The sequence below is a fragment of the Cetorhinus maximus genome, chromosome 25 (assembly GCF_964194155.1).
Source record: "Cetorhinus maximus chromosome 25, sCetMax3.hap1.1, whole genome shotgun sequence".
NCBI lineage: Eukaryota > Metazoa > Chordata > Chondrichthyes > Lamniformes > Cetorhinidae > Cetorhinus > Cetorhinus maximus.
Genome location: NC_135903.1, coordinates 31,960,684 through 31,986,227, shown reverse-complemented (window position 1 = coordinate 31,986,227; position 25,544 = coordinate 31,960,684). Strand labels below are relative to the sequence as shown.

The 25,544-nt window shown below is 43.4% G+C and overlaps 1 protein-coding gene and 2 pseudogenes across 1 annotated transcript in view; all 3 read left to right on the top strand.

The window, feature by feature from the left end:
• The window catches only part of LOC144668027 (amine oxidase [copper-containing] 3-like), a 39,257-nt gene that overhangs the window by 7,571 nt on the left and 6,142 nt on the right, over positions 1 to 25,544 (top strand). The window lies entirely within an intron of this gene.
• LOC144668028 (amine oxidase [copper-containing] 2 pseudogene) lies at positions 1,881 to 2,429 on the top strand (annotated as a pseudogene).
• Positions 3,129 to 15,521, top strand: LOC144667685 (amine oxidase [copper-containing] 3 pseudogene; annotated as a pseudogene).

The window sequence follows — 25,544 nt, the reverse complement described above, 5'->3', positions numbered from 1 at the left end:
GCTGTTAGGAAGGGAGTTCCAGGATTTTTGACCCAGCGACAGTGAAGGAATGGCAATATATTTCCAAGTCAGGATGGTGAGTAACTTGGAGGGGAACTTCCAGGTGGTGGTGTTCCCATCTATCTGCTTCCCTTGTCCTTCTAGATGGTAGTGGACGTAGGTTTGGAAGGTGCTGTCTAAAGAGGCTTGGTGAACTCCTGCAGTGCATCTTTTAAATGATACACACTACTGCTACTGTGTGTCGATGGTGGAGGGAGTGAATGTTTGTGGATGTGATGCCAATCAAGCAGGCTGCTTTATCCTGGACAGTGTCAAGCTTCTTGAGTGTTGTGGGAGCTGCACTCATCACATTCCTGACTTGTGCCTTGTAGATGGTGGAAAGGCTTTGGGGAGTCAGAAGGTGAGTTACTCATTGCAGGATTCCTAGTTTTCTAGCCGCTCTTGTAGCCACAGTATTAATATGGCTAGTCCAGTTTAGTTTCTGGTCAGTGGCAACCCCCAGGATGTTGATAGTGGGGGATTCAGTGATGGTAATGCCATTGAACATCAAGGGGTGATGGTTAGATTCTCTCTTGATGGTCATTGCTTGGCACTTGTGTGGGGCAAATGTTACTTGCCACTTGTCAGCCCAAGCCTGGATATTGTCCAGGTCTTGCTGCATTTGGACATGGACTGCTTCAGTATCTGAGGAGTCACAAATGGTGCTGAACATTGTGCAATTATCAGCAAGCAAGCACTTCTGACCTTATGATGGAAGGAAGGTCATTCATGAAGAGCTGTAGATGGTTGGGCCGATGACACTACCCTGAGGAACTCCTGCCGTGATGTCCTGCAGCTGAGGTGACTGACCTCCAACGACCACAACCATCTTCCCTTTGTGCTAGGTATGACTCCAACCAGCAGAGAGCTTTCCCCCTGATTCCCATTGACTCCAGTTTTGCCAGGGCTCCTTGATGCCACACTCAGTCAAATGCGGCCTTGACGTCAAGGGCAGCAACTCTCACCTCACTTCGGTGAGGTGTTTGAACAAAGGCTGTAATGAGGTCAGGAGTTGAATGGCCCTGGCAGAACCCAAACCGGGCGTCAGTGAGCAGGTTATTGCTAAGTAAGTGTCGCTTGATAGCACTGTTGATGACCCCTTCCATTACTTTACCGATGATGGAGAGTAGACTGATGGGGCAGTAATTGGCTAGGTTGGATTTGTCCTGCTTTTTGTGTACAGGACATACCTGGACAATTTTCCACATAGCCGGGTAGATGCCAGTGTTGTAGCTGTACTGGAACAGCTTGGCTAGGGGGCTGCAAGTTCTAGAGCACAAGTGTTCAGTACTATTGCCCTTTGCAATATCCAGTGTCTTCAGCCGTTTCTTGATTTCACGTGGAGTGAAACCAATTGACTGAAGACTAGATGTTTATTAAAGTTAAACAAAAACAGAATTACCTGGAAAAACTCAGCAGGTCTGGCAGCATCGGTGGAGAAGAAAAGAGTGGCAAAAGAGAAATTCGGTTCTGTTGAAGGGTCATGTTGGACTCGAAACGTCAACTCTTTTCTTCTCCACCGATGCTGCCAGACCTACTGAGTTTTTCCAGGTAATTCTGTTTTTGTTTTGGATTTCCAGCATCCGCAGTAGCTTTTTGTTTTTATATCTGTTTATTAAAGTTGGTATTGCAAATTTCTGTTCCATACTGCACCCAAAGTGTGGTGGTTTGAGAATTTATATTCATTATGGCAATGAACAGTTAAACCCTCAGAAAAATAGCTTGGATTACTGAGCATTCTGGAAGGTACATTCCAGACGCATAGAGGTGGATCCCAGGTGTTAGAGCGAGAGGAGCAGTGACCAATTATTTCAGAGATTACCGGAGAAGTATTGAAAACAGGTCGGCTGCATCTGGATCTTCCGTTCACCATGAATTTGAAGGTTTTGTTCATCCTCTTGGCGGTAGCTTTGGTCGCGATTATAGCCCTGAATTGGATATTGCTGGTGGGGTTCTCGAAATCGCCAAACTGTGCGAACCACGTGCATCTTTCCGAGCATGAAGTGGTGCATCGGAACGACGTGTTTGCAGATCTCAAGCAAGAGGAGCTGACAAGCATTCTGATGTACCTGAAGCAGAAACTCGGGGTGAAGCTGGTGAATTGCAATAAAGCACTTCCGTCTGATAATTCCGTTTACATGATCGAATTGCAAATCCCCCGTAAAAGGGACGTCTTAAAGTTTTTAGACAAGGGCGAAAAGCAGCCAAGGAGGGAAGCCAGAGCTGTGGTGATATTTGGTGCTCAAACTGAGCCCAATATAACCGAATACATCGTGGGACCCCTTCCGAATCCAGCCTACCATAAGGACGTTACTTTCCAGCGATACCAGAACCTCAGCTTTAACTCCAGACCATTAACACTCTTCGAATATGAACAGGTCGTTTCGTGACTGATGTTTAAACCACACCCTGAGGGCGGCAGTGATATATAAGCCACACACATAGCAGGAGCAGTGATATATAAACCACACCCAGGGCAGGGGCAGTGATATATAAACCACACCCAGGGCAGGGGCCATGATATATAAACCACACCCAGGGCAGGGGCAGTGATATATAAACCACACCCAGGGCAGGGGCAGTGATATATAAACCACACCCAGGGCAGGGGCAGTGATATATAAACCACACCCAGGGCAGGGGCAGTGATATATAAACCACACCCAGGGCAGGGGCCGTGATATATAAACCACACCCAGGGCAGGGGCCGTGATATATAAACCACACCCAGGGCAGGGGCAGTGATATATAAACCACACCCAGGGTATGGGCAGTGATATATAAACCACACCCAGGGCAGGGGCAGTGATATATAAACCACACCCAGGGCAGAGGCAGTGATATATAAACCACACCCAGGGCAGGGGCCGTGATATATAAACCACACCCAGGGCAGGGGCAGTGATATATAATCCACACCCAGGGTATGGGCAGTGATATATAAACCACACCCAGGGCAGAGGCAGTGATATATAAACCACACCCAGGGCAGGGGCCGTGATATATAAACCACACCCAGGGCAGGGGCCGTGATATATAAACCACACCCAGGGCAGGGGCAGTGATATATAAACCACACCCAGGGCAGGGGCAGTGATTCTCGGCTTCTTTGGGAAAGTTTTGGATCCGACGGGGAAGCTCTGATTCATTTAGACTCTGCCCCTCGCGGCTTCAAACCGGGAGACTGAGAAACCTGGTTTCCCTTCCTGAGAAACCTTAGCGGTCCGTTTATGCATCCTCTGGGGTTTGAAGTTCTGTTCGATCACAGCAGCACAAATATCTCAGAGTGTGAAGAAAGTTTTTTACAATAACCAGTACTTTGACAGCATTGACGAGCTGGTGGGCCAGTATGACAGGGGGTCTGTGAGGAAGATGAAACTACATCGTGAGGAATCAGATCCCAACTATGCATCGCTGGAACCTCGCACGGAATATGAAACGGTCGCCCCTTTGCAATATGAGCCAAAAGGCCAGCGGTACTATGTTGAAGGCAATGATGTCAGTTATTTTGATTGGAATTTTTCATTTCGGCATAGTACTGTAAATGGTTTGCAAATTGTTTGATATCAGATTCCAGGGGGAAAGGATTGTTTATGAATTAAGTGTAGAGGAGTTAAATTCTGCTTATGGGGGCGCAACACCATCCTTAATGAGGACCAAGTTCTTAGACGGTCATTATGGAATGGGAAAATCTGTTAATGTCATAGTCATAGAGGTCTACAGCACAGAAAAAGGCCCTTCAGCTCATCGAGTCTGCGCCCGCCAAACAAGTACCTAACTACTGCCACCCCTCTTCAAGGAGTGCCTACCTTGAAGAAGTTTTGCTCTTCTCTCCGTCAGGCTTCTTGTGTCACCACCACCCCCGCCCCCTGCCTCCACCTCTTAAACCAGCTTATATTTCACCCCTTTTCTATTTTTCCTTAGTTCTGTTGAAGAGTCATGCGGACTCGAAATGTTAACTGTGCTCCTCTTCACAGATGCTGCCAGACCTGCTGAGTTTTTCCTGGTATTTTTGTTTTTGTCCTAACTATTCTAATCCCATTTTCCAGCCCTAGGCCCACAGCCTTGTCTGCCATGGCATCGCAAGTGCACATCCAGATACTTCTTAAATGTTATGAGGGTTTCTGCTTCTACCGCCCTTTCAGGCAGTGAGTTCCAGATTCCCACCACGCTCTGGGTGAAAAAAATCTTTCTCACATCCCCTCTAAACCTCCTGCCCTTTACCTTAAATCCATGTCCTCTGGTTATTGATCCCTCCACCAAGGGGAAAAGTTCCTCCCTGTCTACCCTATCCATGCCCCTCATAATTTTAGACACCTCAATCATGTCCCCCCCTCAATCTCCTCTGCTCCAGGGAAAATAACCCCAGTCTATCCGATCTCTCCTCATAACTAAAACTCTCCAGCCCAGGCAACATCCTGGTAAATCTCCTCTGCACTCCCTCCAGTGCAATCACATCCTTCCTATAATGCAGATTCCAGAACTGCACGCAATACTCTAGCTGTGGCCTAACCAGCGTTTTATACAGTCCCAGCATAGCCTTCCTGCTCTTATATTCTATGCCTTGGCTAATAAAGGCAAGTATCCCATATGACTTCTTAACCACCTTATCTACCTGTCCCACTACCTTAAGGGGCCGGGTGGACATGCACATTAAGGTCCCTCTGATCCTCAGTACTTCCCAGGGTCCTGCCATTCATCGTGTGTTCCCGTGGCTTGTTTGTCCTGCCCAAGTGCATCACCTCACACTTATCCGGATTAAATTCCATTCGCCACTGATCAGCCCATCTGACCAGCCCATCTACTCCTCCTGTAATCTAAGGCTATCCTCCTCATTATTTACCGCCTCATCAATTTTCATGTCATCCGTGAACTTACTGATCAACCCTCCTACGTTCAAGTCTAAATCGTTTATATATACCACAAACAGCAAAGAACCCAACATTGACCCCTGTGGAACCCCACTGGACACAGGCATCCAGTCACAAAAACACCCCTCGACCATCACCCTCTGCTTCCTGCCACTCAGCCAATTCTGGATCCAGTTTGCCAAATTGCCTTGGATCCCATGGGCTCTTACTTTCGTTACCAGTCTTCCATGTGGGACCTTATCAAAGCCTTGCTGCAGTCCAAGTAGATTACGTCAAATGCATTGCCCTCATCTACACACCTGGTCACCTCTTCAAAAAATTTAATCAAATTGGTCAGACATGACCTCCCCGTAATAAAACCATGCTGATTGTCCTTGATTAGTCCCTGCCTGTCCAAGTGTAGATTAATTCTGACCCTCAGAATTGCTTCCAATAGTTTCCCAACCACTGAGGTTAGACTGACTGGCCTGTAGTTCCCTGGTTTAACCCTTCCTCCCTTCTTGAATAATGGTACCACATTGGCTGCCTTCCAGTCCTCTGGCACCTCTCCTGTGGCCAGAGAGGTATTGAAAATTATTGCCAGTGCCCCTGCTATCTCCTCCCTTGCCTCACTCAACAGCCTGGGATACATTTCATCTGGGCCTGGAGATTTATCTACTTTTAAGCCTGCCAGACCACAGAACCTCCTCCCTTTCTATGCTAATTTATTTAATTATATCACAGTCCTTCTGCCTGATTTCCATACCCATGTCATCCCTCTCACTTGTGAACACCGACACGAGGCATTCATTTAGAACCCTACCTACATCTTTTGGCTCCATATATAAGTTACCGCTATGGTCCTTAATGGGCCCTACTCTTTCCCTAGTTATCCTCTTACTCTTAATGTACTGGTAAAATAACTTTGGATTTTCCTTTATTTTACCTGCTAATGTTTTTTCATGCCCCCTTTTTGCTCTCCTAATTTCCTTTTTAAGTTCCCCCCTACACATTCTATACTCCTCTAGGGCTTCCGCTGTTTTGAGCCCTCGGTATCTGCCATAAGCCTCCCTTTTTCTCTTTATCCAATCCTGTATATCCCTCGACATCCAGGGTTCCCTGGATTTGTTGGTCCCACCCTTTGTCTTTACTGGAATATGTTGGCCCTTTTCTCTCCCTATTTCCTTCTTGAATGAGTCCTACTGCTCTGATGCAGATTTACCTAAAAGTAGCTGCTCCCAGTCCACTCTGGCCAAATCATATCTGATCTTATTAAAATTGGCTTTCCCCCAATTTAGAACCCTGACTTCTGGCCCATCCTTGTCCTTTTCCATGACAACCTTGAATCTAATGGAGTTATGATCACTGTCTGCAAAATGGTCCGTCACTGATACCTCTACCACTTGCCTGGCTTCATTCCCTAAAATTAAGTCCAGGACCGCCCCCGCTCTTGTTGGACCTTCTACGTACCTGCTTAAAAAGCTCTCCTGGATGCATTTTAAGAATTCCGCTCCACCTAAACCTATCACACTATGACTAACCCAGTTAATGTTGGGGAAGTTGAAATCCCCCACTATTACTACCCTATTATTTTTACACTTCCCTGAAATTTGCCTACATATCTGCTCTTCTATTTCTCTCTGACTGTTTGGGGGCCTATAGTACACTCCCAGCAATGTGATTGCTCCTTTTTTGTTTTTCAGTTCTACCCATATGGCTTCATTTGAGGAGCCTTCTAAGATGTCATCCCTCCTTACTGCTGTAATTGATTCCTTGGTCAATATTGCGATACTCCCTCCTCTTTTACTTCCTTCCCTATCTCGCCTGAAGACCTTATATCCTGGAATATTGAGCTGCCAATCCTGCCCCTCTCTCAACCATGTCTCTGTGACAGCAATGACATCATACTTCCATGTGTTAATTTGTGCCCTCAACTCATCTGCCTTATTCGTCAGAGCTTGTGAGAGGCGTGGACTGTCCCTATACTGCAACATTCGTGGACACCTTCCACTTAATGGAGAGTGAAGAACCCCAGAAGATCAGGAATTCCATTTGTATCTTTGAACAAAACCGAGAAATGCCCCTAAGGCATCACTATTCATGCTGGTACACTGCCCCATCTTATGGAGGATTATCTGACAGCGTGCTGATCATCAGATCAATATCAACCATGGAGAACTATGACTCTGTGTTTGATTACATATTCCACAACAATGGGACGATTGAGTCCAAGGTCCATCCGACAGGATATGCGCAAACTTCGCTGTATTCAGAAGACGCAATGAAATATGGAACCATGCTTGAAGCGTGTATTATTGGAAATATTCACACTCATTTCTTCTACTTTAAAGCTGACCTTGATGTAGCAGGTAGGTTGGAAAGTAACGTCAAAAGTTTATGACCATTTTAACTTGTTAGATGAAATGGCAGGATCACCGTAGACAGGATCACGGTCTTTATTAATATGCTCCTGTCATCATATTGATGATTAAACACCCGGAGGTTGATTTTTCTCAATTGACTGCTTGGTGTCCAGTTGGGCGGAGAGTGAAAAGCATCCATTATACCAATCCCACCCTCTTCAGCATCTACCCCTTTCTTGATCTAACAGCCGTCAGGGCTGTTTGGACGGGTACATTGAAATAAGGCATTGTTCATCCTTTCAATCCGAATTGTAGCCAATGCTGGTGCTGCCTATAGATAGTAAGTGCCCAGGGGCAGTTAAGTGTGGCAAAAAAAGGTGAAAGTGGATTGAAAGAATCTAGGAGGCAAAAGGTTCTAACCATACCTCTCAACAGATTTTTAAATTGTTTTTTTGTTGCTGAATTTAATGATTTGTGTCAGGCTGTTATTTATAGCTCCCTCCCATTGTAAAGTGGACAAATCAGGCTTTCCATTGAGAATGTCTCGGTGTATTTGCTCTTTGGAGATAAGGAACAATGACAGAGACAGGCCAAACTGTTCAGGCTGCACCAGAGACACACAGCGCCTAAGTGCCAATACTCTGACATCAAAACCTATTAATGGGGTTACCCCAACTTTGGTTGGGGTGTTCCAAGAGGTTTGATAATGTGAAGTCTGTCAATGTTATTACATTTAGCTTATAATGATTGAGTCTCCTGTAGTTGGATACTTTTGCTACTGATTTCACACTAGCAGCTGCTGTGCAAGGGAAGTTACACACACACACAGGAGGCCACCAGAATGCACCAGAAGAAAGGAAAACCAAGAATGGGGAAGAGTGGAATCTGAAGGTGGGAGATGGATTTGATGGTGGGGTTGGCGGGGATCATGGGTGGGAGGAACTTTGATTCCACCAGTAATTAATAGTAACTCAATGAAATTGTACTAATAGCTGATATCACTCAGGTAATAATGGCAACACCCTTGCTGTAATATAGTAGTCCTATAACTCACAGACGTTCTTCCTGCAACTACAGCCAGAACCCCTTTGAACCATGCAAGGTGCAGTATCACTTTTAAGAGGCCCCATTTCCTTTCCTACCACATTGGACTCTGGTTTGGAGTCAGGTTGTGTGTCAGGAAAGCGGCAACACTGAACTTAGAGCAAGCAAAATACTGCGGGTGCTGGAAATCTGAAATGAAAATAGAAAATGCTGGAAAAACTCAGCAGGTCTGGCAGCATCTGTGGAGAGAGAAACAGAGTTAACATTTCGAGTCTGTATGACTTCTTCAGGGCTCACTGAACTTAGAGCTTCGGTTCAAAGCTAATCTGTACTTGGACTTCATGCAGCAAAACCAGATGGCACAGCCTGATCTGAACCAAAGCGAGAGATTGCAGTGGGCTGGATGTTTGCAGCTCTTCCCATAGGGCACAATGTCCTAAATTCCTCTCAGCACCAACATTTCTAAATTACTGCCTGGACCTGGAGTCAATAGACAATAGTTAGCATAAAAATCACAATACAAGTAGTGAGCATATGGCTGCCAGTGTCTATTGCTAGGCATCCCTCCTGTTGTAATCCTGTCATGTAGGGAGTGGTTAAGGTCTGGAAACTCTTTCAAGTTATCAACAGTCACAGATTGCAACTCTTTCGAGTACAATCACAGTTCTTGGTTTCCAGGAGTGGGACATGAACCCACAACCCTCTGATTCAAAGGCAAGGGTGCTATGAACTGAGCCACAGCTGACACTGTAATCCTGTCATAATGAAGTGCATGCTGTAGTTGTAAGTGAGAGCAGCTGTTACTAGTTGAGGAAAGGTTAGGGCGTTATTCTGAAGTATATATAAGAACCTGTGTGGGGGGAGGAAAAGTGAGTCTGCCCCTGTGTTCTCTGGGTCATGTAAATAGACCTATATAAAGGAAAGACTCTCGGTTCCTCCTTTGCTCAGTGAATGAGCAGCAAATTATAACACTGTAATCTAATTCCCCAAGATCCTTTTTATTCACCTTTTCAATTCTTTTTCTTTCATGAGATGTGAGCTTCGCTGGCAAGGCCAGAATTTGTTGCCCATCCCAAATTGCTCTTGAGGAGGTGATGGTGCGCTGCCTTCTTGAACCGCTGCAGTTCATCTGGTGTAGGCGCATCCATAGTGCAGTTAGGAAAATAGTTTCAGGTTTTTGAGTGAAGTAACAGCAGTATAGTCCCCAGTTAGGATGGTGTATGACTAGGAGGGGAACTTCCAGGTGGTGGTGTTTCCATGAGTCTGCTCTATCAAATGGTCTGAAATGCATGCTTCTGCAATGGGGCTGGCAATATCAGGACAGCAGCATGTGGGTTCCCAACCTTCCCCCTTATCCTGCGCTGATGAAAATTGCCAGCGCTGGAAATCCTGGATTTGGGTCCCTCCTGCCATTTTCAAAGTCTACCCATTGCATTTCAACCACGCATTAGGACGGGAAATTTCTTTGCTTGCCATGTTATTTGATATTCTTTACATTAAAAAATGACTAAGATTTACTTAGGAATTTTGACTGAACTACCATTCGAAAAGAGAAAGACAAAAAAGCAAAATAGCTTAAACTGACCCAACAATCAATTGTGATAGGCAGTGACACTCACCCATATTGGGAACCAACATCAAAGGATGCATTTGCACTGCAAGTATTTATGTTAGACAAGAAAACAAGAACAAATTTTATAGCTACACAGTTTATGTAGCTTGAGCTTGGCTGAAACTACCTTGTTTCAAAGCATCCATTGTACTATATATCCTTGGATATATCATGTGCAGTGCTCCTTTTCAACAGTTTGTAATGTAGATGTTTAGGGAACCTCATTGAACAGTTAGATTGAGGTGAGCTAGGCTTATTAAATGCAATGGAGATTAAACAGAGCATTTGAGCTCTTTGCAAAACAGGTTTGACACTGCAGTGGATTTAGACCCCATGTAACCAAAGTAGAATGAGGCTACAAACTCCAAGGTGTCTCATTCATTCTATTCTGAAATCAGGTCAGTCTTTCGTTCAAGATTTGTCCTATGATTGTAGCACTGGTGGGAAACAGCAATTGCTTTGCATCAACGCTAACTTAGAGTGTAAATGCACCATAACACACCCATTCTGCCTGCTTGTTTATTTGATGAATACTGAAAGTTACACGCCAGAGTCGATGTGGCAAGTGGCAGAAGACAGTGGTCAAGGATTATGGATAGAGATGGAGTAATGAGGGATGGAAAAGGGAATGTACGTGTAAATCTAAACACATGAATAAACGATACTAGCAATATGCACCTTGTCATCGTCAGCGGCCGTCACTCAGTTCAAGGATGATGTCCATTCAAGGTTGCATGTTTCTGCCATGAATCTTCATATGACTGAACAGGCCAATTCTTGAGCTGCAGATCTTTGGGTACTTGGGGCAAGATGTTCCATGAAGTAATGGGATTCTGAGTGCATGATTTGCTTCCTTTTTCCCTCTCTGCAGCCGCTCTACCTTATCATTAAGATGTTGGCACTCAGAGTGTGATGCAGCTTAATGGACAAGTTGTTGCCATTTTGAACGATTGGTAGAAAGCTCCTCCAAGTCATTCATGTTAATGCTGCCAAGCTTCAAGGAGAGCTTCAGTGTGTTTTTGAAGTGTTTTCTTTGTCCTCCCCTGGAATTTTGACCATTTGAGAGTTGAAGAAACAGGACCTTGTGGGGAAGGTGTTTTTCGACCATCCAGACACAGCGTCCAATCCATCAAAGTTGATTTTTCAAGAATTTTGCCTGAATATTTGTGGAGCTAGCATCAAGAAGGACACTACCATTTGTTCAACGTTCCTCCCATTGAATCCGAAGGATGCAGTGGAGTCATTGATGATGAAATCTCTCTGGCATTCTTATGTGTCTCTGATACACAGCCTAGATGTCATTGCAGCATAGAAGTGTGGCGATGACAACTGCTCTGTACATTACATTAAGACTTTCAACCGTGAATCCACAGCAGTGGCTGATACTCTCTGGGCTCTCCCCCAACGTATACCTATCCCATCTATGAATGTAAATATATAGCAGGGATCACAAATGGTCACAGCAAGGATCATGGAAAAAAACACGGTTCAAATACTGAATACAGAATCACCACCAGTAGAGGTAAGGGACAGGATCAAGGAAATTCCAGTTGGATGAATGAGGATCATAGAATTACTTTATCTAACAAGAAGACAGAGGTATGAATCCCCTAGAGTCCAGTCCTATCCACCGAGCCAATGGCATCATTAATCCAGCAGCAACTATCCCAATCTGGTCAAAAAGAGTCAAGATCAATTTGCCAAAGATAAAACTCCAGAACTGAGACCCCTTCTGTAGGAACTGTTCTGGTATAGTTGCAGGTAAACCTATATAGATAGCACTGCCTGCCAGAGCATGTAAATTCAGGTGCACCACAAAGGTAATTTTACTTAGTATCATGTGAATGTGATGGTGTAAAATGGGAGGTTGATTAAGTGGCCTGTTGCAAGGTTAACCAAAATCTCTTTGGAAAACTTGAGACTTGAAGGTTTAGGTAAAAGGGATTGCCAGTGATGCATTTGCCCTACAGCATTTGACAATTGATGCTCAGTAAACTACATCCCATGGACAGGTCCAAAAAACAGGTGAGAGGCTCACCAATAATTATCAGAACCAGAGTACAGTATTGCTCATGTACTTTCTTAATCAAAAGTAAGTATGAACATGAAATAGTGATGATATCCGATGGTATGAAACTCGTTTCTCTGTTATCTTAATGGAGTACCTCTGTACTCGGTACTCTGTACTTCCACCTCCCCTGCCCCCACCCCGTCGGCTGATGAATTACTACTTCTCCATGTTGAACACTACTTGGAAGAACCACTGAGGGTGGCAAAGGCACAGAATATACTCTGAATGATGCACTTCAATATCCATCACCAAGAGTGACTCGGTAGCACCAGTACTGATCAAGCTGGCCGAGTCTTAACGGACAAAGCTGCGAGATGTGGTCTGTGGCAGGTGGTGAGGGAACCAACAAGAGGGAAAAACCTACCTGACCTTGTTCTCACCAATCTACCTGTCAGTGATGCATCTGTCCATGACAGTATCGGTAGGAGTGACCACCGCACAGTCCTTGTGGAGACAAAGACCCATCTTCAAGTTGAGGGTACCCTCCATTGTGTTGTGTGGCACTACCACCATGCTAAATGGGATAGATTTCAAACAGATCTAGCAACTCAAAATTGGGTATCTACGAGGTGCTGAGGGACATCAGCAGCAGCAGAATTGTATTCAACCACAATCTGTAACCTCATGGCCTGGCATATCCCCCACTCTCCATTATCATCAAGAATGGGGATCAACCCATGCAGGAGGGCATGCCGTGAGCAGCACCAGGCATACCTAAAAATGAGGTGCCAACCTGGTAAAGATACAACACAGGACTACGTGCGTATCAAACAACAGAAATAGAATGCGATAGACAGGGCTAAGCTGCCCCACAACCAACAGATCAGATCCAAGCTCTGCAATCCTGCCACATCCAGCCGTCAATGCTGATGGATAATTAAACAATTTACTGGAGCAGGGCGCCCAGCACATCAGTACAAAAGACAAAGCTGAAGCATTTGCAACCAACTTCAGCCGGAAGTGCTGAGTGGATGTTCCATCTCGGTCTCCTCCTGAGGTGCCCAGCATCACAGATGCCAGTCTTAAGCCAATTCTGTTCACTCCATGTGATAGCAAGAAGCTGCTGAAGGCGCTGGATACTACAAAGACAATGGGCCCTGACAACATACTGGCAATAGGACTGAAGATGTGCTCCAGAACTAACCGTACCCTTAGCCAAGCTGTTCCAGTACAGCAACAACACTGGCATCTATCCAGCAATGTGGAAAATTGTCCAGGTATGTCTGTACACAAAAAGTGGGACAAATCCAACCCAGCCAATTACTGCCCCATCGGTCTACTCTCAATCGTCAGCAAAGCGATGGAAGGTGTCATCAAAAATGCTATCAAGCAGCACTTACTCAACAATAACATGTTCACTGACACTCATATTGGGTTCCACCAGGGCCACTCAGCTCCTGACAATTATAGCCTTGGTCCAAACATGGACAAAACAGCTGAACTCATTAGCTGAGGTGAGAGTGACTCCGTTAACATCAAGGCAGCATTTGACCGAGTGTGGCATCAAGGAGCCCTAGCATGCCTGAAGTCAATGCAAATCAGGAGGACAAACTCTCCACTAATTGGAGTCATGCCTAGCACAAAGGAAAATGGTTGTGGTTGTTGGAGGTAAATCATTTCAGTTCCAGGACATCGCTGAAGAAGTTCCTCAGGGTAGTGTCCTTGATCCAACAATCTTCACCTGCTTCACCAATTACCTTCCTTCCATCATAAGGTCAGAAGTGGGGATGTTTGCTGATGATTGTGCAATGTTCAGCACCATTCACGATTCCCTAGATACTGATGCAGTCCATGTCCAAGTGCAGCAAGACCTGGGCAACAGTGCAGGCTTGGGCTGAAAGGTGGCAAATAACATTTGTGCTGCACAAGTGCCAGGCAATGGCCATCTCCAACAAGAGAGAATCTAGCCTTCATCCCTTGACATTCAATGGCTTTACCATCACTGAATCCCCCACTATCAACATCCTGGGGGTTGCCATCGTCCAGAAACTGAACTGGACCAGTTATATAAATACTGTGTCTACAAGAGTAGGTCAGATGCTGGGAATTCTGCAAGGAACAATCATGTCCTGACTCCCCAAAGCCTGTCCACCATCTACAAGGCACAAGTCGGGAATGTGATGGAATACTCTCCGCTTGCCTGGATGAGTGCAGCTGCAACAACACTCAAGAAGTTTGACACCGTCTAGGACAAAGCAACCCAATTGATCGGCACCCTGTCTACTACAATAGACATTTACTCCCTCCACTACCACTGCACAATTGCAGCAGTGTGTACCATCTAACAAGATGCACTGCAGCAACACACCAAGGCTCCTTGAACAGCACCCTCCAAACCCATGACCTCTCCCATCTAGATGGACAAGGGCAGCAGATGCATGGAAACACCACCACCTGCAAGTTACCGTTGTAAGCCAGACATCATCCAGACTTGGAACTATGTCACCATTCCTTCACTGTCGCTGGGTCAAAATCCTGGAACTACCTTCCTAACAGCACTGTGAGTGTACGTATGCCACATGGACTGCAGCGGTTAAAGAAGGTGACTCACCACTGCCACCTTCTCAAGGGCAATTAGGGATGGGCAATAAGTGCTGGCCTAGCCAGCAAAGCCCACATGCCATGAAAGAATAAATTTTTAAAAAGTTAATGATGTGTTTCAGACAGCTTTGAGAGTATGCCTCCTTGCCAAATTACTCCTGATATTCCTAGCTATGAAGCTGTGCAAATTGGCTGTTGTGTTTCCTGCATTATAACAAGTATTACACTACAGTTGGCTATAAAGTGCTTTGGGGTGTCCTGAAGTCCTGAAAGATTCTATATAAATGGAGTTTTTTCTCTTTCTTTTTATATGTTGTTCATATGAGTTTGTGGCTCCATTGAACTTAAGCCAATGGAGCAGTCAAGAGGGTTGACCCGCATCTAAATGACCACAGCAGTGATTTAAATTGCTGCATTTTTGTTGGAGAAAACAGGGCAGGAGTTTCTAATGAGAAATTGGAAGAAAATGGATGTTCCTTCTCTGCAAGGTGACCACTTTGCCATTGTAACACTCTTACAAGAAATATGGGTAAGGAGGGTTTGTAGCGAATACTCCTCAAAAAATATTTGTTCAACAAAGGTAATACTGGACAAAATGTTCTGCAGCATCCAGACATCCCAGACAGAAGCAGAAAGTATTTGCCTTTACTTAACACCTTTCACATTCTCAAGACATCCCAATGCACTTCCTAACCAATTAATACTCTTGGTATGTAGTCACTGTTGTAATGTATGAAACACAGCAGCCAATTTGTGCACAGCAAGCTCCCACAAACAGCAATGGGATAACAAACAGATGATGGCCCAGGTTTCATGATTAGTGCTGAAGCAAAGGCACTTATCACTGACCTCAAATAAAGCTGCTCACAAAGATGTTGCAATCTCTAGTGTGGGTTTTCCCTTTCCCAGTGTCAGCTGGAATCTGGTGCCAAGTGAAGAGGATCTCCAAACGTGGAGCTACAATGATATCAGCAAGCAGGCCAAACAGCCAATTGAAGTAAAAACAGAATTACCTGGAAAAACTCAGCAGGTCCGGCAGCATTGGCAGAGAAGAAAAGAGTTGACGTTTCGAGTCCTCATGACCCTTCAACAGAACTGAGTAAAATTAGGAGAGGGGTGAAATATAAGCTGGTTTAAGGTGGGGTGGGGTGGTGGTTGGGGAGAGAAGTTGGGGGTGGGGGGTGGTTGTCCAAGGGCCCAAACACTCCTTTCAAGTGAAGCAGCATTTCACTTGCATTTCCCCTAACTTAGTCTACTGCATTCGTTGCTCCCAATGCGGTCTCCTCTACATTGGAGAGACCAAACGCAAACTGGGCCACCGCGTTGCAGAACACCTGCGGTCTGTCCGCAAGAAAGACCCAAACCTCCTTGTCGCTTGCCATTTTAACACTCCACCCTGCTCTCTTCCTCACATGTCTGTCCTTGGCTTGCTGCATTGTTCCAGTGAAGCCCAACACAAACTGGAGGAACAGCACCTCATCTTCCGACTAGGCACTTTACAGCCTTCCAGACTGAATATTGAATTCAACAACTTTAGATCTTGAACTCCCTCCTCCATCCCCACTCCCTTTCCGTTTCTTCCCCCTCCCTTTTGTTTTTTCCAATAATTTATATAGATTTTTCTTTTCCCACCTATTTCCATTATTTTAAAATCTATACCTGTAATGCCCTGTCAGTCTTTCCACCCCACCCCACTAGAGCTGTACCTTGTGTGTCCTGCCATCCATTCTTAATTAGCACATTCTCTTAGATAATATCACCACCTTTTACACGTCTTTGTTCCTTTGTCTGTGACATCTTTTGATTATCTGCTCCTATCACTGCTTGCTTGTCCCTACAACCACCCCCCCCCAACTTCTCTCCCCCCATTCCTACCCCACCCCAACCTTAAACCAGCTCATATTTCACCCCTCTCCTAATCCAGAAAGTAAAATACACTGAATTTTTCACTTTGAATTCAAATTTAACAGAGAGCGAAATACATAAGTGAAATAGATGGGATTAAGGTAGATGCTGAAATATAACAAACAAACTTTTTTTTAAAAAATCATTCTTTTTAAAAACGCCTGAATTGTTTTATCATAATGAAGAAATTTGACATTCCACAGATATAAATTTAGATTTTCAGAGACAAGAGCCCTGATTGGCAGTAGAGTAATTGTGAACATAGCCACCACTGAAAACCCTGTTACACCTCATTCAATTTGTAAGGTCTTTTTTGAAGTGTTTTTCCAGCAAGACAAATAGCATAAAAGGGCAAGTTTTAGTCACTCCAGCGATTTTTCACTCATTGTGGTCTGAGGAAACTTCAACAGCACATCCCATGGGAACCGTAGAATCAGAAGCAGTAACTTCTCGATTTCAATGTTTAACTGCATATATGCAGACTCCTGAAGTTGATGACAGTATCACAGGAGGAACGATGGTGAATGCTGACAGTTTCATTCTCATTGTTACTGCAAAATTCAGGCCCATCTATTTTTCAGTGATGCTGATTGGTCAGGATGGAGGTCAGAAAGATGGCAGATCTGAAGAAGGGTGCCACCATCAGGCTACAGAACCATTTGTATGTTAAGGAACTGCATTAAGTGTGCATGAAACTGATGATTTAGTAACTAGCTTACTGCTGCCTCAACCAAAGCATTCATATAAATTTATCCTGTGGAGTAGACAAAGAGCCGATTGAATGCTTCACGCTCTTAACTGTTCTGTAACAGGACATAAACACAAACAGCAACTCAGGAATGAAACTTATGTCTTACTGAAATCTTGAAGGGACTTGAGACAGCCACATGGTGCATGTGCATTTAATACCACCTAGGACAACTGCAGAATGGACAGGTGCCTATCATTGAATGTTTGCTAAACTTACGGCATCTCCAGCATACTTCCCTGTTTTCAAGATATGGTGACAGATGTAAAAAGAAGCAGCCCCAACTTGGGGAAGAACTCAGAAGCTACAAGCCTTGCCTTTCTTTGAGGAGGCCAGCTGGGACTTAATTGATCAAGAGAGTAGAAGACAGTCAAAATTAAAGCCTACCTTAAGGTCTAGTACCATTTTCTTCTTGTCACATCTTGCATCCTATTCACTCGCTTACATACAAGCATTACATTTTTCCATAAAAACATCAGTTACAGTATATGGCAATGCACGATTGATTGAAGGTGCCTTTTGGCCTGGAAAAATAGTTTGTGGAGCATTGTCAGTATTCATGAAAAAGCCCGCACGTCATAGGACCCTGTGTCACTTTCACCAACTTTCACAAGCTTCAGTTGCTCCATACACTCTGTAAAATGTAGGGAGTGAGTTCCACATGAATCACAATATATGAGAAAGGCTGAGCAAATGGTGATGACAGGTGAGGTGCAGGCACCTCCTGTCCAGAGGGTGGCACAATTACTTTCTCAGTTTTGATACCTGGGGATTCAGGCCTCACAAATCCTACTTATAAAGGATGGTTCTTTTCTGGCCAAGGCTTTACACTGACTGAAATATCTGTATATCTGTAACTGGGTTCTTGGTTTACTATCTTGTGCCAAGTTAGTGTGAGTTAAAGTCTTCCTGATGGGAATCGCACTCAAATTTTTTCTACTAGAGAGGCAAATGGATACAAAATTCACATTAATGCAGTTCTACTATTCAGCTCATGTAGCTGTAAACCAATATCAATTTGGCATTTTATGTTGTCTGTGCGAACCTTTGTAAATTTTTATAGGAAATTATTATAACTGAAAATAATCTTAATTATGTTAACAAATAATGACCATCTCGGGGGAAAAAAGGAAGACTTTACAACTAGTAAAGCACTTTTGAAACGTAGTCACGACTGTAATGTAGGAAACACAGCAGTCAACTTATACACAGCAAGCACCCACCAACAGCAATGTGATTATGGCCAGATAATCTGTTTTCATGATGTTGATTGAGGATTAAATATTGGCCAGGCCATCAGGGATAACTTCCCTGCATTTTTTCAAAATAGTGCTATGGAATTTTTGTATCCATATGAGAGGTCTCAGTATAACACCTCATCTGAAAGTCAGCACCTCCAACAGTGCAGCATTACATCAGTACTGCACCAGAGTATCAGCTTTGAATTTTGTACTCAAGTCCTCAATTGGAACTTGAATCTACAATTCTTTGATTCAGAGGCAATATTGTTACCAACTGAGCGACAGCTGACATGGCTCAAAGGTGCTTGTACTTCTCATGCATTATGAGAATTGTGCATTATGAGAATTTTCTATTACAATCCAAAGTTAAAACCTATAAAATAGTGGTTTGGAACTGAGAAATACAATAGCTGCCTTTACATGATTGAAAGCATAACCATACTTTCTCATCCAAAGCACTTTTTGCAGATAGAGATGACAAGTTCACAATCTCACTATGTAACAAGAGCAAACTGGTTAAAGCTTCAGGCAACTGCTTGCCAACAGCAGTAATACATAATCCACCATTTAGCGGTGAAGTTGTGGTGCATCTGCTCTGAAAGAAGAGTCACCATTACATGGTTTCAGAAACGCTGGAAGGTGATACAACACAGTACACAAGCATTTGATGAGATGGCTATTCATGGACTGCTGCCAATTAACATTCACATTGTTTGATTAAGCATCTGACACCAGACTGAGAGAAGCTCAAGCAAAGACATGCCAATGATGAATTAACTATGGTCATTGTGTAAAAATCGATGGCTTAAAGTAACAGCACTCTTTATGATTGAAATTAGGTTGTAGGGATTATAGCACAATCACAAAAGAGAATGCAGGATGCTCTGAACGGGTTTCAAAACTTTGCCAGTCAGGGATGAGTCCCATGTATGAGATACATTCAACTCAAGAAATCAAATCAGTGGGAAGTTGATAGACCATAAACAACTTACAGATTCTTGTGATTTAGATTTGTGTTTAAATTGGATTTGGATTGATAGATAGTCATATGGGGGAAAGGCTGCTGGGAGTCTGAGAGCTGAATCTGTAGATGGAACTACAGAGGTTCAAATAAAGTAGCACAAATTATCCATACAGATAGGTAAAAGTGGAATATTCTGCTTAGTAGGAAAGTCAAACTGATAAATGGAGAGTTAACGTAGAGTGTTATGAACAAGAGATCACTTTCTAATATTTAGACAAATGTAGAAAGCATGGTATAGGAATACTTGTACTGCTAAATGCAAGATGATGAAAGGAAAAGAACAACTGAACCCATGGAAGCAGATAAACAAGATTTCTGGTAGGCTTACACAGGTGGGGAAATGTAGGGCTTGGTAAAAACTGTCATATGTGGCAGGTGAAATGTGCCAGCTGAACCAAATCCATAAGGGAAACTTGGCCACGCTGTCACAATGGTTTTGCAATTTGTATTTATTACAAGAAGATTTGTGCACTAAATTCAGAAGTAATGAGTCCACTAACACCTTTAGTGATTTTAAAAAACAAAATTAAAACATTCATTAACAAAAGAAAAGATTTCAAGCACATACATAAGATTATAATTACTTAATACTATAACAAATCTCAAAATTCCTAAGTAACCTGACTCCCAACTACACACCCCCTTTAAGGCAACAGCCCAAAATAGGTTTTAAATTTAAATAGCAAGCCAGCATGTATACCACAACATCCAATGACAGTGGAATTCCAAAGGCTTTTCTCCAACTTTAGTTACTGGACACAGCAGACTTTTGCAAACATGCTGGAGGCTTCTCCCAGGCTATTTTTCGCACACTCCTGTTAGGTCTTGCATGGCCTCACAACATCACCTTCCTTCCTTCTTTATGTATGTTTCTCTCTCTTTAATCTGTAAATTCCATTGTTCTATATGTCTTTGGAAATGTACTTTTCCCATAATATAAATTTTTTTCATGTTGCCAATATGGTCAGTACCTTTTGTGAAAAATAAACACAATAACCTTGCCCTACTTATCTTGTTAGTTGTAAACATCCTACCATCCCTCTGAAACCCAAACAACCCCTTCACTTATCTAAAAATGCAAATTTCCTTTACACCCTACATGCTGAGATGTCTTCCATGTTTACTGATTAACATTTCAAATGTCTTTTACTCCTACCTTATTTTGATAATTTTAAGCTTGCAGCCTACCTGACACTAATTTAGCTAAATCACACAGACAGAACCATCTACACTCACACCCATAAACCTACTTTACAATAAGTCACAATAATATGAAATTATTATAGTTTCATGACTAAATTGCTTTGAAACTGTTGTCTGTGACATTAAGAGTCAATGGTTTTAAATAGATTATGCAGCTATCTGCAATGAACTTCACTCAAAGATAACTCAGATGCTATGAGAAATACAGAAATATGAGTTGAAAATGTATAATAGTTCTGACATTATTAGAATCACATCTTTCAAAACTGAATTTTTCTTTTAAAACATGGAAGGACATGGCATTATCTCAACATTTTGCTGCTGACCTGGAGATTTTTTTTAAAGGGCGCTAAATTCAGCTGGGAACTGTCAACAAGCAGGCCTCTTCCAAGAAATCACCTGACCTGCATGATACTTGAGGAAGGGCTGGTTGTTAGTTTTGAACTGCAATCACTTTAATTAATGGGGGGGGAAAACTGGAAGACAAAGGCTGGAGGTTTTTACTGGAAGTCACATGGCAGGGGCAAACTTTAAGTTTTGAACCTGTGGGTTTGAACTCAGTCTTGTTGGTGAATAAGCTAAGAAAGGAAGGGTCTCCTAACCGGCTCCCTCTTTCTCTGCCTTACTTGAAACTGTGTGCGGTTATCCACCTGTAGCCAGATAATCCTCATCTGAGTGTGCCATGTCTGTATTTCTGGAGCTGCAAAACAGACAAGAAGAATTGATCCAGTCATGTACATTCTTCTCCACCACAAAGTTCTGTTGGTGAGCACTTCCAGACATCCACGTGAGGGAACTCCAGATTGACAGCGTCAAGACCCTGTGAACTTTATCCTTTATTTTATAATGCCTATCTTCTAAAGCCCATCTCTGCAGAGAGTGACTCTATCTGTTTGTCCTTTGTTTTTGTCCTATGCAAGTGTGCATGCTGGGGAATTTTTCAATAAGAGATTGTTAGTTATACTACCATGTTAACCAGTTCTTGCCACTTGTTAAAAATAAAGTTTTGTTTTATAATAAACAATTGTTCTGAGTTTATTGAAAGAAGCCTAGTTAAAGCCTCTTTTATTCTGGGTACCAGTAGTGAAGGTAAACGTTTGGCCATTTTGGTGAGAAAATTAAACTTTTAAATTAATGGTATGGCCTGCAGAGTAGTGGGGCTAGATAATACATGTGCTCCTCCCATCCCAGTCATAACAACATTTATTGCAATAGACATATTAGACTGAACTTTATTAGAGAAAGATTTACACACAACATATAGTTAAAATTATAAAAAAACGAAAGTGCTAGAAAAACTCAGCAGGTCTGGCAGATGCTGTGGGGGAGAAACAGAGTTAATGTTTCGAGTCCAATATGACTCTTCTTTGGAACTGAAGAGAGGCACAAATGTGATGGGTTTTAACTGCTGAAAAGGCGGGGGGAGGGGCAGGTCAAGCAAAAGAGAGGGCCAGGAATAAGTTAGAAAGCAGGGTAGATTAAATGACAAAGATGTCATGAAACCAAAGGCAAAGGGAGTGGTAATGACAGTATTAAAGAAACAAAGGATTGGTCCAGAGTAGGTGTGAATAGCAGAATAAAGGTTAGGGCTGTCTGAAAGCAAAAACATGAGAACGAGATACAGACTGGCACTTGGGGGAAAACATTCAAAATGGGGGACAGTGTTCATGGTCTGAAATTGTTGAACTCAATGTTAAGTCCAGAAGGCTGTAACGTGTCTAATTGGAAGATGAGGTGCTGTTCCTCTAGCTTGTGTTGGGCTTCACTGGAACATTGCAGCAGGCCAAGGACAGAAATGTGAGCATGAGAACAAGATGGTGAATTGAAATGGCAAGCAACTGCAAGGTTGGGGTCATGCTTGTAGACTGACTGAAGGTGTTCCGCAAAGTGATCACCCAGCCTATGTTTGCTGTCCCCATTGTAGAGGAGACAGCATTGCAAGCTGTGAATACAGTAGACCAAATTGAAAGAAGTACAAGTAAATAGCTGCTTCATCTTGAAGAAGTGATTGGGGTCTTGGACAGTGAGGAGGGAGGAGGAAAGGGGCAGGTGTTATACCTCCTGGGATTGAATGGGAAGGTGCCATGGGAAGGGGATGAGATACTGGGTATGATAGCAAGTGGGCCTGTAGAGGAACAGTCCCTTTGGAATACTGAAAGGAGAGGGGAGGATGTTTGGTGGTGGCATCATGTTAGCAGAAATGGTAGAGGATGATCCTTTGAATACAGAGGCTGGTGGGGTGAAAAGTGAAGATGGGGGAACCCTATCATGATTCAGGGAGGGAGGGGAAGGGGTGATGGCAGAAGAGCAGGAAATGGGTTTGTCGTAGTCATGTTAACCGCAATGGCTGGGAGCCTTGCACTGAAGAAAAAGGTAGACATGTCAGAAGTGCCATTGTGGAAGGTAGCGTGAGGAGAACGGATGCAATGGAGATGGAGTCCTTACAGGAAGCAGGGTGTGAGGAGGTGCAGTTGAGGTAGCTGTGGGAGTTGGTGGGCTTGTAATGAATATTAGCAGACAGCCTATTCCCGGAAATGGAGGCAGTAAAGGCAAGGAAGGGAAGGAAGGGCTATATGAAGGTGAGAGAGAGGTGAAAATTGGAAGCAAAATTGATTGATTTTTCCAGTTCCAGACGAGAGCACGAAGCAGCACTGATACAGTCATCGTTGTATCGGAAAAAGAGTTGTGGGAGGTGCCCTGAGTAGGAGTGGAATAAGGAATGTTCCAAATTCTCCACAAATAGACAGGCATAATTAGGGCCCATATTTAAAGTTTTCATGCCCTGTTAAGCATGGCAACATGCAAGAAACTCAGCAGATGCTAATAGCTTATATATCCGTCATCCGGTAAATATTCTATAACTGATTAGTTATAGAATCAGTGATATACTGCACTGGGCAAGTTATAACGAGTATGAAACATACATAATGTACGGTGATGTGTTAGAAGACCATAGATACCATGTTGAAGTAGATCCAAGAATGAAAGAGGTGGTACATGCTCCGAAGGCTTCCTTTTGTATGGAGAGTGTTTCTGATACCCTGTTAATAGGGCTGTTCCCTCCTGTGTGTGAGTTCACAACCTATGCATCAAGTATGGATACAGGCTGAAACTGAAAAAACTGAGAATCTGTACTGATCCTAGGAACTTGGACAAGGCAATTGTGCTTCGTAAACAACTCTTGAGATTGTCGTGAAACTGAGCTAAGATTTTCTCACAGGTGCTAAAGCTAGCTTCTAGCTAGTTAACCTGACATAAAAAGCACAGCTTATTGACAACAGTGGAAAATGTTTCTGGATCTGCTTGCCATTTGACAAATACCAAAGGTGCATGACCTTATCAGATTACAAGCTGCTTCTTAACCCTTCACTTGAGCTCTACTAAGTGGCTTTTGTTGTGCAAAATCCAATTCCCCATAAATATTTTTACGCTTATTTAAAAAATAACAGTAAGTTAATACATAGTCCCAACACCATTCAAGCTTAATTTTAAAAATGACGTATTCAACATTGAAGGCGCATGGAAACCTGATTTCATACACAAGTGTCAACTTGCCCAAGAATTTAGTTGAGTAAGACTGAGTCTCATTGAGCTTCCAAATTTATGAACACAAGTTTTCAGTGACAAAAGCTTTCCATTGTGGCTATGGCTGTGCCAGCTCTTTAAAAGAGCTACCCATTTAGTTCCAATCCCCTTCTCTCCCCATAGCTCTGCAATGTGGACAGAAAAGTAGAAGCCCTGATAAGGAGATTGGAAACTGCATAATAAGCTTTAGAAAATAACGTGGAATTTACCATCATTAATTGGATTGGATGTCACTGCTTTTCTGGAAGAAAATTTGAAAACATTGGTTTTTCAGCATTTTATTACAGAGTGTGTCTGCATATGAAAACAATGATTAGAAGTAACAGCTGTTAAGACCGTTATAATACACCTTTTACACACTGCAGAGTAGTTTTGCCTTTGCGACAATGCAAAATAGTCAGGATAATAGCAACAGTGTGCATTTCAACTTTGCACTCGTTGCAACATAAAAGCACAGTGGCGGATTTACAGTGAGTGGGGCCCTGTGTTCAGCTTCATTTTTGGGCACCCCCCGGGAACCCTCTCCCACCCCACCCCAACCCCAGGCACAACCCAAAACTATGAGGCACTGGTTATTTCACTGGCTTTTTCACAGTCACGTAACTATTTCGGCAAACTATCATATAACCTCAGTTCTCGCCACTCAATTGAAAAAACTTAGGGCTCTACAGAGACGGCACAACTTAAAATGTGCATGCAAATAAGCACTCTTTTGCTCGTGGCACAATCGGTTAGTACTTGGCACGTTAATGCTGCACTGTCAGAGAGACAGTACTGAAGGAGTGTTGCACTGTCAGAGAGACAGTACTGAAGGAGTGTTGCACTGTCAGAGAGACAGTACTGAAGGAGTGTTGCACTGTCAGAGAGACAGTACTGAAGGAGTGTTGCACTGTCAGAGAGATAGTACTGAGGGAGTGTTGCACTGTCAGAGAGACAGTACTGAAGGAGTGTTGCACTGTCAGAGAGACAGTACTGAAGGAGTGTTGCACTGTCAGAGAGACAGTACTGAAGGAGTGTTGCACTGTCAGAGAGACAGTACTGAAGGAGTGTTGCACTGTCAGAGAGATAGTACTGAGGGAGTGTTGCACGGTCAGAGAGACAGTACTGAAGGAGTGTTGCACTGCCAGAGAGATAGTACTGAGGGAGTGTTGCACTGTCAGAGAGACAGTACTGAAGGAGTGTTGCACTGTCAGAGAGACAGTACTGAAGGAGTGATGCACTGTCAGAGAGATAGTACTGAGGGAGTGTTGCACTGTCAGAGAGACAGTACTGAAGGAGTGTTGCACTGTCAGAGAGATAGTACTGAGGGAGTGTTGCA